We start from the raw sequence: 12,437 nt of genomic DNA, 5'->3' as shown, positions 1-12,437 counted from the left end.
GCGCCTTCTTACCACAAAAATATATGTTTTGTAGTTGGGATTAACTTTATTTCGTACGCGTAGCTACTCCGATTCGGACACCGAACAGTTAAAGATGGCGGCAAATCAGACACCCAGAGGTGGGGGGGGGGGGCGTCTTCTCGCCTCCATAACTAAAATGCCAAATAGGAGTGGCTTAAGCGACATACACAGTCGTGTAACTGACAGTTTGAGGTAGCCTATCGTGTAAATTTCACTTTGTTGCTGATAGGTTAAGCTTTCGAAACTCTGCCCCAAAGTCATGTGACTGATTTTTCGCCCTGTTTCATTGGTTAAACGCAATGATCACAAGCACCACCATGGTAACTGGGATGTGTAGTTTTTAATTCCGTTTGAATTATAACTGTACGTACTGTCTTCATATTTGGCCAGGGCTTTAAAGAGAAGGCGCGCCAAAAAATGTCGGTGCCGTCGTCTCCGCTTTAAAGGTACCCCCGTGCTGGAAGAATTTGACCTCGGAACGTTTGCCCAGCGTAGGTATAGTGGACATAAAAACAAGAGTTCGCTGGCATTATATCCTAGAAGACACAGACCGGCACCAGACCGGTAAATGCTTGATGAACTAGGGATTGGACAGTTTCCAAGTGCTTGTACAATCGATGGAAATGTTCAAATAAATGTGCAAAAGAAATAAACAAAATAATCATTTATTTCTTTATCATATTGGCTAGCTAATGTCCTCTCTTTGCTAGTTAGTGGCTGTGTTTCTGCGTTGGGAAGCAACGGGTGACTGTTCTCAGGCGGAAGATGTAAACAGCTTAATTTTCGTGTTAAATCATTTTTAAAAATTAAAATTCATTCTATACAGCAATCACATATTTGGGTACTGTTTCATAAAACTTTCATGCTTAAAATGTTTAGGGAGAAATGGAAGACTGGTGTGTATTTTTTCTTTAAACTATCAAGACCAGCCATACACAGTACAGTTTATGTACATACAGTAATGTTTATGTTCCTAAATTAATATCGTTTATGACCTTCAGATGCGTTATGCTCCTCTTCTTTTTATGCTCAGCTACTAAAATTTCCCTTTAGTGGTAAAATTCCATATAAATATTCAAAACTAAGCGGATTGAAATGTGCACAGTAAAGACATTAAATGATTAAATCTTTTCACTACCAACCAATGCACCACGAGTGCCCCTGTCGGTCATTTTGGCCAGCCAATCACTTACCGCGGTGCCCTACGATGCCCTGCGGGTTGGTTACTGTACCACAGGTTTTTACCGCTCATTTTGAATGGCTGCATCTGTAGGTTGTCTCTCGCAGTGTTCAGGAATTGCATTCCGAAACTGAGTCAGATCAAAAGTTGTAAGAAAAGCACCTATGGTGTCGGTTCTAACAGCTTTATTGATTCGATGTTAAAGGCCGGAAATGGGGCACAAGACACGCGACCGCAAAAAGCGTCACCATCTGCTTCCAGCTGCAAAATGCCGTTTGCGGACGCTGAAGCATTTGAACTTGAACTTTATTGCCATATGTAACCGGTACTGGTACAATGGAATTCTTACTTACAGAAGGTCTCTCGATTGTAAAACAAGTGTAAAAAACAAGACAAAGTGCAAACAGTGCATCAAGACAATGTACAAACAAACAATAGACAATGTGCAAGTAAACATGTAGACATTTCTTTCCAAGGCAGCGGGTACAAGCGATCTCGCGTTTTAAAACCACCAGGAAAAGCAGAAAGGCACTTTTCCTTGCTTGCGCCGGCACACGACGACGTGAGGAGGACACCGTAGTCGGCGGGATTCGAACCTGCGCGGGGAGACCCCAATGGATTTCTAGTCCATCGCCTTAAACATTCGGCCACAACTACAGCGAGCGCCGCCGTTGTTGCGTTCTTGCTACAATCTCACATGGATCGCGAGGCGGCGGCGGAAACCTTTTTCAAAGTCGATCTCCATTAAAAAAAAAACCTTTCCAAAATACAAGCCTTGCAGACAGACACGCCTCAGAGGAATTAAGGGTTGCTTCATGTGGGAATGATATAGTCTCCCCGTCCGGACAGGAAAATGGCACTTTGTTAGACCCAAAAAAACAATCAACAACAGACAAATGTCTACAAGCATTTTAGAAGCCGCACTTGAAATAGCTCTTACATTCGTGTTAGACGCAGGAATCGCCTTTTTATTGACCCTCTTACGAACGCCATGGAAAGCAAAACAAAGCAAAGCAGAGCAGAGCAGAACAAAACGAACAAAATAAAACCCTCACGTCCTGCACTTGAATATAATGCCGTTACGTGCCGAAGCGGTATTGGACGTCATCCTCGCACTGCAACCCGGGGCGTACGGTATATGGGAACGAGCACACGTCACGAATCGTCTCTAATCACTCCCTGCACTGTAAGGCGCCTTGAAGCGTGCACCCTCAACATTCATCTTTGCGCATCTGTGAAAGGTAAACTCTTGAGCAAACTCTGAACCAGACGCTCAAACTCCAGCTAGGATTAGGGGTAGCATTCCCACGCTACTTGAACACTTTGTTTACGCTCAGTTCTGGATTTTGGGAACTTTAGGACGAGTGGGACTTTTCTCCTATCTGTCAATTCGTTTTGTTTTGGAGACTCTTGGCTGTCTGTGTTGTACAGTGCAGCGTGAAGAAAACGTTTTCGAAAACTGTGCCGGCTCAAAAGTTGTAAGAAATCCTCTCCAGCTCTTTTAAGTCTCTTCAGTTTTGTCATTTAAAGTGAAACTAGATGTATAACTGGAGCCTCACTTATGCAAATGGTGAGGCTCCAGTTCGACATCTAGTTTCACTTTATATGACAGAAGTACGTCAGACTGCGCTGGACTGGGGGATCACTTCCGGTTATTTTTACCATCTTAAACATTTGAAATCCTCCCCTAGGCAATTGTGACACTTCATCTTGGCTCCACCTACGACACTCTTCAATCTTCCATCACTTCTCTCTTCTCCCGCAACACTCTCGTCTGTCGGCAGTATGTGGCGTCTTTGCAAAACCACCGATCTCACCACAGTAACAGGTTTTGGCAAGAGCGGAGGAGACTGCCTGGCCCGAACGGGGATCGAACCCGCGACCTTGGCGTTATTAGCACCACGCTCTAACCAACTGAGCTAACAGGCCTCGTGCCCGCTGTCTTCGCTGTGCTGCAAAAAATGGAATTCAGAGAAATTTCTTTTGTCCTTCTTTGAATAGAAAGCCCTGCGATTCAGTGTACGGGCTTTCTCGTGCTGTTTAATGGTTCTTGTATCCCAAATCCTACACTGGCCTGAAGTGCCCCCCCATTTCACAGCATTTTTCAGCTGATTTCAAATGTACCTAAAGGAGAAGCATTATTGAAGACCATCAATTACCAAGAGCTTTTGTCAAAGGTTTTGGTGGTCACTTTTAATGACCACAGAGAGCTATGACCTCGGATTTACATCTCATCCAAAAGACGGCGCCTTTTTACCACACAGCGTCTCCGTCACTATACTGGGGCATTGGGACCCGCACAGACCTCAGGGTGAGTGCCCCACCGCTGGCTCCATTAACACCGCTTCCAGCTGTAAGCTTTGCTTTTCCCTGTAGGTCACCCTCATCCGGGTACTGACCTGGCTCACAGCTTCTAAGCTTCAGAGGGTTTTCAGTTGCGAGTTGAAAGGGGATGCAAGTGATGGAGCCGCTCGCTGCAAAAGCCACTGCATTGGCCGGGAATCGAACCCGGGCCTCCCGCGTGGCAGGCGAGAATTCTACCACTGAACCACCAATGCACGCTGTAAGGGTCTCCAAAAAAGACGCTTTTTTACCACTCTGTGCTGGATGTTGGGTCCCAAGGGAACTTCTGGACGAGTGAGAATTTTCTGCTATCAAAATTTGGTTTCGGAGACTTTTGGCAGCCTACAGATGCAGCCATTCAAAATGCACGGGCGATACCGCATTATTTTGCGGTACGCTGTACGCAGTCTACCGCAAGCTACCGGTAAATACCGCGAGTTACCGTAAATTCTCCTATAATACGACAAGCAAAATAATAGTATCCGGAATTTCCGCAAGGTGGAGCTAATAAAGCTCAACCTCTCATGTTTGAGCTGTGGCCATCAAAGTCTTTAACGAAGATATTACTAATAGTATTAATAATGAATGACCTTGGACAAGCTGTAAGTGTAAACTCAAAGTATTGCCCTGGTCAACATTCTTTCTTTCATCGACCGTCTTTGTAAAAGTAACACTACAGCATTTCGCAATCACGCATTTGTTTCCAATCATGCAAAGTACAGTAATTTTTGAGAATCGATTCACCATGCCTTTCACATGCTCATAAAAGAGATTGATTTAGGAACATAAACATATTACCGTATGAAAACTGTACTGTATACAGTATGTATATGTATATTTAATGTCTTAACTGTGCCCGTTTAAGTATTGAATATTCATATCTAATTTTACCACTGAAGGGAAATCTTAGTAGCTGAGCATAAAAAGAATAGGAGCATACTGCAACGCGTGTGAAGGCCATAAACGATATTAATTTTGGAACATAAACATACAGTATATGGCTGGTCTTGGTACTTTAAAGAAAACATACACGAAACATGGTTTCATTATGACCAGAATCGGTCTTGAGATATTTTTAACTTGATTTACAGTATTTGAGAGGTATGTCTTAACACCGATACTACAGTGCTTAAGTACTGCTCACGTATATGTTTCTAGGTTTATATTATGCATTTCATACGGTCAAATTACTTTTGAGCAACTAATAAGAAGCGCGAAACGGTATGCGTTTTAGTTTCGTTTTTGTGCTGGGACCCGTGGATTGATTAGAGATATCAAGTACATACAAGTCATTTTTTAAATGTTGTAGTTCGTCTTGAAAAAATGTTACGAGTACATCATCTATCAACAATTACACAGGTTCTGTTTCCATATTGCGGATTTTGGTTACGTAATATTATTTTCTAGATTTCACGTTGTGAATATATGATTTGGGCAAACAGAGCCGCAAAGAAGTACATTATGGGTTGTTGTTGTTTTTTTTTTGCAGTTTTATCTAGAACAAGCGATGCTTAAACCTTTGTCTGATTCTTGTGAAACTATCCACATGACAGTTACAGTACCTAGGAGTTGACTTCAGTGATGTCACTGATGGGATGTTTCTAAAAATCCATCCTCTGTAAAACGTCTTCTCTCGTTGTCCTGCATATGTTTTCGCTAATGAAGCTGTGTGTTCTGAGCCTGGATCTCTACATTTCTGTATGAACCAGCTTAGAGGGCTAAAGACAGCTTGTGTTTAAATTGAGTGTAAGGCAATTTATGCTTCTAAAGTCATGGTCAGCATTTATTATTGTACTGTGCTGTAAACTTGTTCTGTGCCTAGTCACATTATTTTATAGCGTTTTTATAGTGTTATCAAATCCGGTGGCGCTGTGTGTTAGTTTCCTGACTCCCATGTCACATGGTCTGTGATTGAAACCTGTGAAACCGGTTTAATTCGTCACAGCCAGCACTCCGGCAGAGAGGGGGTTGTACTCGTAAAGTAGAAGCAGGCGAGATTTCCAGCGAAAGACACCTCCCCCCCACCCTCATACGATTCAAATTGTATTACAGCATTGTAATTACACATTGTAATTGTATTACACATTGTACACATGCTTAAAAGAGAAGAGAGAAAACGCAAGCCTTCTTCAGGTGTGAGGGTCTTCTGCTCAGAATGAAACGCTAAAATGTAATGTAGGCTCTGAATGGGTTCAATTATGATTTGGGCTTGATTAAGGTCGCTGCCTTTCATCTAAAACCCTACTTGAATCCTTCTAAACTAAAAATCAGTGTTAGTGAGTTCGAAATAAAGAGGTATCCAGGTAACAGTGAAACGGGCGGACAGTCTGGGGAGATCGCCCGTTTTCCATGTAAATAGTTCCCTGGTTCCGCACCCCTTGGTGTTTCTCTCGCTCTCTCTCGGGTCACCTGATCATTAGCTCGAAAGATTTCAGTGCTTTGTGTATATTCTAATGGTAGTGGGGCCAGGGTGTGTGGGAACAGGTTTGGTTGAAATTGCATTGGAGATCTATGTTCTTCACACCTGAAACATTTTCTCTGAAAGCATTTTCTTCGCAGTTTAACCGATCTTGTTACAGCATGTTACAGTTTACTATTATTAACCATATTAATTTTAAGTGCTTAATGCCATTTTTTGACCAGGCACGAATATTCTTAAGTCCATATCTTCGCAAGGGAATCAGTGCGAATTGCAAAACTAATTAAATTAAAACTACTAACTACTAACTAATACTAATTAAAACAAACCAGAAACGTGTTGTTCTGTCTAATGACATTACAAGTGGAAAGATTACAGATTTTAATCGTCTTGAATTTTGTTACGTTATACATTTTAGAAACGTTTCATCCATACAAACACCACAAAACTATTTTCGATTGTATTTCTGAATAGTATGTTACACTTAGTTCACTGTTTTAAATACATCTAATTAAGAAAGTTAGGTGTTAGCATAAACTATTAGCAATCAATAATATTAAATTTAGCACTGTAATAAGCTGTTGCACTTTCCCCCGCATCTTGTAAAAATATATTTTCATTGTTCAAATATACATTAAGTCTGACTATCATATAATAAGTTAAATACAAAACTAAAGAAAAAATAGGGTTAAATATAATTCAAAATATTTTGCTAACAATGTTAACTGTTTATGAATAATAAAATGTATTAACTAAGGAGTAGGATGGCACAGTTGTTAGTATGTTTTTTGTTTTGTTTCTTTTTCATAAATACAACAGTAGTACCTGATGTCTCAGTGGCTTTCAAAATTAAATTATGCATGCAAACCTGTGAACTAGAAAGATAACTAAGATATCCATCCATTTATAATGGTGGCGAAGTGGTTAGCATTGCTATCTTGCAGCACTGGGGTCCTAGGTTCAATTCCTGCCATCCTGTGTGTGTGGGGTTTACATGTTCTCTCTGGGTTACATGGTTTTTCTCCATATGTGTGATATGACTCCCTCTCGCACTCCAAAACATACTGGTAAGTTAATTGGTTTATGGGAAAACTGGCCCTGGTGTGTGTGTGTTTGTGTCTGTCTGTCCTGTGATGGACTGGCGCTACGTCCAGGGTGTATTCTGCCTTGTGTCCGTTGCTTACTGGGATAGGCTCCAAATCCTCTGTACTGGATAAAGAGATTAGAAATGGATGGAAGTAAAGGCACTGTGTGGATGGAACTATACACAGTGTTAGAAACCCACGATGAAATGGCAGCATCTCACTGAGAATAAAATATTTTATAGTGCTGGCTTAAGGAAACAGCCTTTCCACCTCTCTTGCACATCAGTATCCATACCTAGTTATTTAAACAAATTGCCTCTAATTATAAACATCTTAATATGCTGGCTCTGTGGATCCGCATCAGCTATGTTTGCCCATTCCTTCAATTCATGTGCATCCAACACACAGTTCAATGCCAGCAACTACACATAATCTAAAATACAATCCTTATTTCAGTATCTATGTAAACATTTAGTCTGTTAACTTCATCTTCATCAAAAGTATGCCTAACCCCAATAGGAAGTGTTCTTGTTATAAGTGTATTCCTCAGCTTTCCCCAAATTATCTTCTTCTTGCCAACATCTCTAGTCTTTTATCCTGCAATAACTCAGCCAACACTTAAATCTCCAAAAGCTGCTTGTGTTAATTTCTTTAAATCACAAATATCATGTGTAAATACTGGCCATGTAATACTCTGCATTGTGGAATAATAGTTTATTTTAAAGTGAACTAGAGAAATCAAGAAAGGCTTTTTTTCTAGAATCAATAAATGCACATCCTGTTCACTGGGGAAATTAAATCCACACTGAGCAATCTTCAATATGTTCAGAATATGACAGCAAGAATCCTATCAGGGATGCATTACACCTGTTTTCAAGTCCTTGCACTGGTTACCTATCAGATTTCGAGTCAACTTCAAAATCCTTATCCTCCTTATATACTGTCCTACAACTGTTATTATTGATCACCGAATTATTGTACTTGACATGACTTCATTCAGCCTTTCCTGAACGTCTATGACAAGCAGAGAGAGTGCTGTTTCTGGTGCGATCTTTTGCAGCTGACATTTCACTGTTTTAAACGAACAAGAAATTAGATTGCTCATAAATCAGTTATTCTATATAAACACAGCGTAATTGCCCTCCGAAAATCCTCTTTTTCTTGTTCGTTTTAGAGACCTTGATCGAAACTGATTTTAGATGTCAGAAAGGATTTATTTTCTCTGTATTTCCTACATTACTTTGTCGAGATTTTAACTTTATATCTAACTTTATATCTAGGCTCAGATTTCAACTATAAATCGTACAGTAATTAATAGCAGTAAATACTGATGTTTTGCGCCTTCTTACCACAAAAATATATGTTTTGTAGTTGGGATTAACTTTATTTCGGACGCGTAGCTACTCCGATTCGGACACCGAACAGTTAAAGATGGCGGCAAATCAGACACCCAGAGGTGGGGGGGGGGGGGGGCGTCTTCTCGCCTCCATAACTAAAATGCCAAATAGGAGTGGCTTAAGCGACATACACAGTCGTGTAACTGACAGTTTGAGGTAGCCTATCGTGTAAATTTCACTTTGTTGCTGATAGGTTAAGCTTTCGAAACTCTGCCCCAAAGTCATGTGACTGATTTTTCGCCCTGTTTCATTGGTTAAACGCAATGATCACAAGCACCACCATGGTAACTGGGATGTGTAGTTTTTAATTCCGTTTGAATTATAACTGTACGTACTGTCTTCATATTTGGCCAGGGCTTTAAAGAGAAGGCGCGCCAAAAAATGTCGGTGCCGTCGTCTCCGCTTTAAAGGTACCCCCGTGCTGGAAGAATTTGACCTCGGAACGTTTGCCCAGCGTAGGTATAGTGGACATAAAAACAAGAGTTCGCTGGCATTATATCCTAGAAGACACAGACCGGCACCAGACCGGTAAATGCTTGATGAACTAGGGATTGGACAGTTTCCAAGTGCTTGTACAATCGATGGAAATGTTCAAATAAATGTGCAAAAGAAATAAACAAAATAATCATTTGTTTCTTTATCATATTGGCTAGCTAATGTCCTCTCTTTGCTAGTTAGTGGCTGTGTTTCTGCGTTGGGAAGCAACGGGTGACTGTTCTCAGGCGGAAGATGTAAACAGCTTAATTTTCGTGTTAAATCATTTTTAAAAATTAAAATTCATTCTATACAGCAATCACATATTTGGGTACTGTTTCATAAAACTTTCATGCTTAAAATGTTTAGGGAGAAATGGAAGACTGGTGTGTATTTTTTCTTTAAACTATCAAGACCAGCCATACACAGTACAGTTTATGTACATACAGTAATGTTTATGTTCCTAAATTAATATCGTTTATGACCTTCAGATGCGTTATGCTCCTCTTCTTTTTATGCTCAGCTACTAAAATTTCCCTTTAGTGGTAAAATTCCATATAAATATTCAAAACTAAGCGGATTGAAATGTGCACAGTAAAGACATTAAATGATTAAATCTTTTCACTACCAACCAATGCACCACGAGTGCCCCTGTCGGTCATTTTGGCCAGCCAATCACTTACCGCGGTGCCCTACGATGCCCTGTGGGTTGGTTACTGTACCACGGGTTTTTACCGCTCATTTTGAATGGCTGCATCTGTAGGTTGTCTCTCGCAGTGTTCAGGAATTGCATTCCGAAACTGAGTCAGATCAAAAGTTGTAAGAAAAGCACCTATGGTGTCGGTTCTAACAGCTTTATTGATTCGATGTTAAAGGCCGGAAATGGGGCACAAGACACGCGACCGCAAAAAGCGTCGCCATCTGCTTCCAGCTGCAAAATGCCGTTTGCGGACGCTGAAGCATTTGAACTTGAACTTTATTGCCATATGTAACCGGTACTGGTACAATGGAATTCTTACTTACAGAAGGTCTCTCGATTGTAAAACAAGTGTAAAAAACAAGACAAAGTGCAAACAGTGCATCAAGACAATGTACAAACAAACAATAGACAATGTGCAAGTAAACATGTAGACATTTCTTTCCAAGGCAGCGGGTACAAGCGATCTCGCGTTTTAAAACCACCAGGAAAAGCAGAAAGGCACTTTTCCTTGCTTGCGCCGGCACACGACGACGTGAGGAGGACACCGTAGTCGGCAGGATTCGAACCTGCGCGGGGAGACCCCAATGGATTTCTAGTCCATCGCCTTAAACATTCGGCCACAACTACAGCGAGCGCCGCCGTTGTTGCGTTCTTGCTACAATCTCACATAGATCGCGAGGCGGCGGCGGAAACCTTTTTCAAAGTCGATCTCCATTAAAAAAAAAACCTTTCCAAAATACAAGCCTTGCAGACAGACACGCCTCAGAGGAATTAAGGGTTGCTTCATGTGGGAATGATATAGTCTCCCCGTCCGGACAGGAAAATGGCACTTTGTTAGACCCAAAAAAACAATCAACAACAGACAAATGTCTACAAGCATTTTAGAAGCCGCACTTGAAATAGCTCTTACATTCGTGTTAGACGCAGGAATCGCCTTTTTATTGACCCTCTTACGAACGCCATGGAAAGCAAAACAAAGCAAAGCAGAGCAGAGCAGAACAAAACGAACAAAATAAAACCCTCACGTCCTGCACTTGAATATAATGCCGTTACGTGCCGAAGCGGTATTGGACGTCATCCTAGCACTGCAACCCGGGGCGTACGGTATATGGGAACGAGCACACGTCACGAATCGTCTCTAATCACTCCCTGCACTGTAAGGCGCCTTGAAGCGTGCACCCTCAACATTCATCTTTGCGCATCTGTGAAAGGTAAACTCTTGAGCAAACTCTGAACCAGACGCTCAAACTCCAGCTAGGATTAGGGGTAGCATTCCCACGCTACTTGAACACTTTGTTTACGCTCAGTTCTGGATTTTGGGAACTTTAGGACGAGTGGGACTTTTCTCCTATCTGTCAATTCGTTTTGTTTTGGAGACTCTTGGCTGTCTGTGTTGTACAGTGCAGCGTGAAGAAAACGTTTTCGAAAACTGTGCCGGCTCAAAAGTTGTAAGAAATCCTCTCCAGCTCTTTTAAGTCTCTTCAGTTTTGTCATTTAAAGTGAAACTAGATGTATAACTGGAGCCTCACTTATGCAAATGGTGAGGCTCCAGTTCGACATCTAGTTTCACTTTATATGACAGAAGTACGTCAGACTGCGCTGGACTGGGGGATCACTTCCGGTTATTTTTACCATCTTAAACATTTGAAATCCTCCCCTAGGCAATTGTGACACTTCATCTTGGCTCCACCTAGGACACTCTTCAATCTTCCATCACTTCTCTCTTCTCCCGCAACACTCTCGTCTGTCGGCAGTATGTGGCGTCTTTGCAAAACCACCGATCTCACCACAGTAACGGGTTTTGGCAAGAGCGGAGGAGACTGCCTGGCCCGAACAGGGATCGAACCCGCGACCTTGGCGCTATTAGCACCACACTCTAACCAACTGAGCTAACAGGCCTCGTGCCCGCTGTCTTCGCTGTGCTGCAAAAAATGGAATTGAGAGAAATTTCTTTTGTCCTTCTTTGAATAGAAAGCCCTGCGATTCAGTGTACGGGCTTTCTCGTGCTGTTTAATGGTTCTTGTATCCCAAATCCTACACTGGCCTGAAGTGCCCCCCCATTTCACAGCATTTTTCAGCTGATTTCAAATGTACCTAAAGGAGAAGCATTATTGAAGACCATCAATTACCAAGAGCTTTTGTCAAAGGTTTTGGTGGTCACTTTCAATGACCACAGAGAGCTATGACCTCGGATTTACATCTCATCCAAAAGACGGCGCCTTTTTACCACACAGCGTCTCCGTCACTATACTGGGGCATTGGGACCCGCACAGACCTCAGGGTGAGTGCCCCACCGCTGGCTCCATTAACACCGCTTCCAGCTGTAAGCTTTGCTTTTCCCTGTAGGTCACCCTCATCCGGGTGCTGACCTGGCTCACAGCTTCTAAGCTTCAGAGGGTTTTCAGTTGCGAGGTGAAAGGGGATGCAAGTGATGGAGCCGCTCGCTGCAAAAGCCACTGCATTGGCCGGGAATCGAACCCGGGCCTCCCGCGTGGCAGGCGAGAATTCTACCACTGAACCACCAATGCACGCTGTAAGGCTCTTCAAAAAAGACGCTTTTTTACCACTCTGTGCTGGATGTTGGGTCCCAAGGGAACTTCTGGACGAGTGAGAATTTTCTGCTATCAAAATTTGGTTTCGGAGACTTTTGGCAGCCTACAGATGCAGCCATTCAAAATGCACGGGCGATACCGCATTATTTTGCGGTACGCTGTACGCAGTCTACCGCAAGCTACCGGTAAATACCGCGAGTTACCGTAAATTCTCCTATAATACGACAAGCAAAATAATAGTATCCGGAATTTCCGCAAGGTGGAGC

The 12,437-nt window shown here is 42.1% G+C and overlaps 3 non-coding genes across 3 annotated transcripts; all 3 read right to left on the bottom strand.

Annotated features, from left to right (window-relative positions):
* Window positions 1–3,056: 3,056 nt before the first annotated feature.
* On the bottom strand, window positions 3,057–3,130 carry trnai-aau (transfer RNA isoleucine (anticodon AAU)). Its single transcript has one exon. It is a non-coding gene; the product is annotated as a tRNA-Ile (tRNA).
* Window positions 3,131–3,688: 558 nt separating this feature from the next.
* trnag-gcc (transfer RNA glycine (anticodon GCC)) lies at window positions 3,689–3,759 on the bottom strand. The gene has a single exon. It is a non-coding gene; the product is annotated as a tRNA-Gly (tRNA).
* An 8,317-nt stretch (window positions 3,760–12,076) lies between these two features.
* On the bottom strand, window positions 12,077–12,147 carry trnag-gcc (transfer RNA glycine (anticodon GCC)). The gene has a single exon. It is a non-coding gene; the product is annotated as a tRNA-Gly (tRNA).
* Between the last annotated feature and the right edge of the window lie 290 nt (window positions 12,148–12,437).

This window comes from Atractosteus spatula, unplaced genomic scaffold (genome assembly GCF_055471065.1).
Source record: "Atractosteus spatula isolate fAtrSpa1 unplaced genomic scaffold, fAtrSpa1.hap1 Scaffold_36, whole genome shotgun sequence".
NCBI lineage: Eukaryota > Metazoa > Chordata > Actinopteri > Semionotiformes > Lepisosteidae > Atractosteus > Atractosteus spatula.
This window is presented reverse-complemented; position numbering and strand designations above follow the sequence as displayed.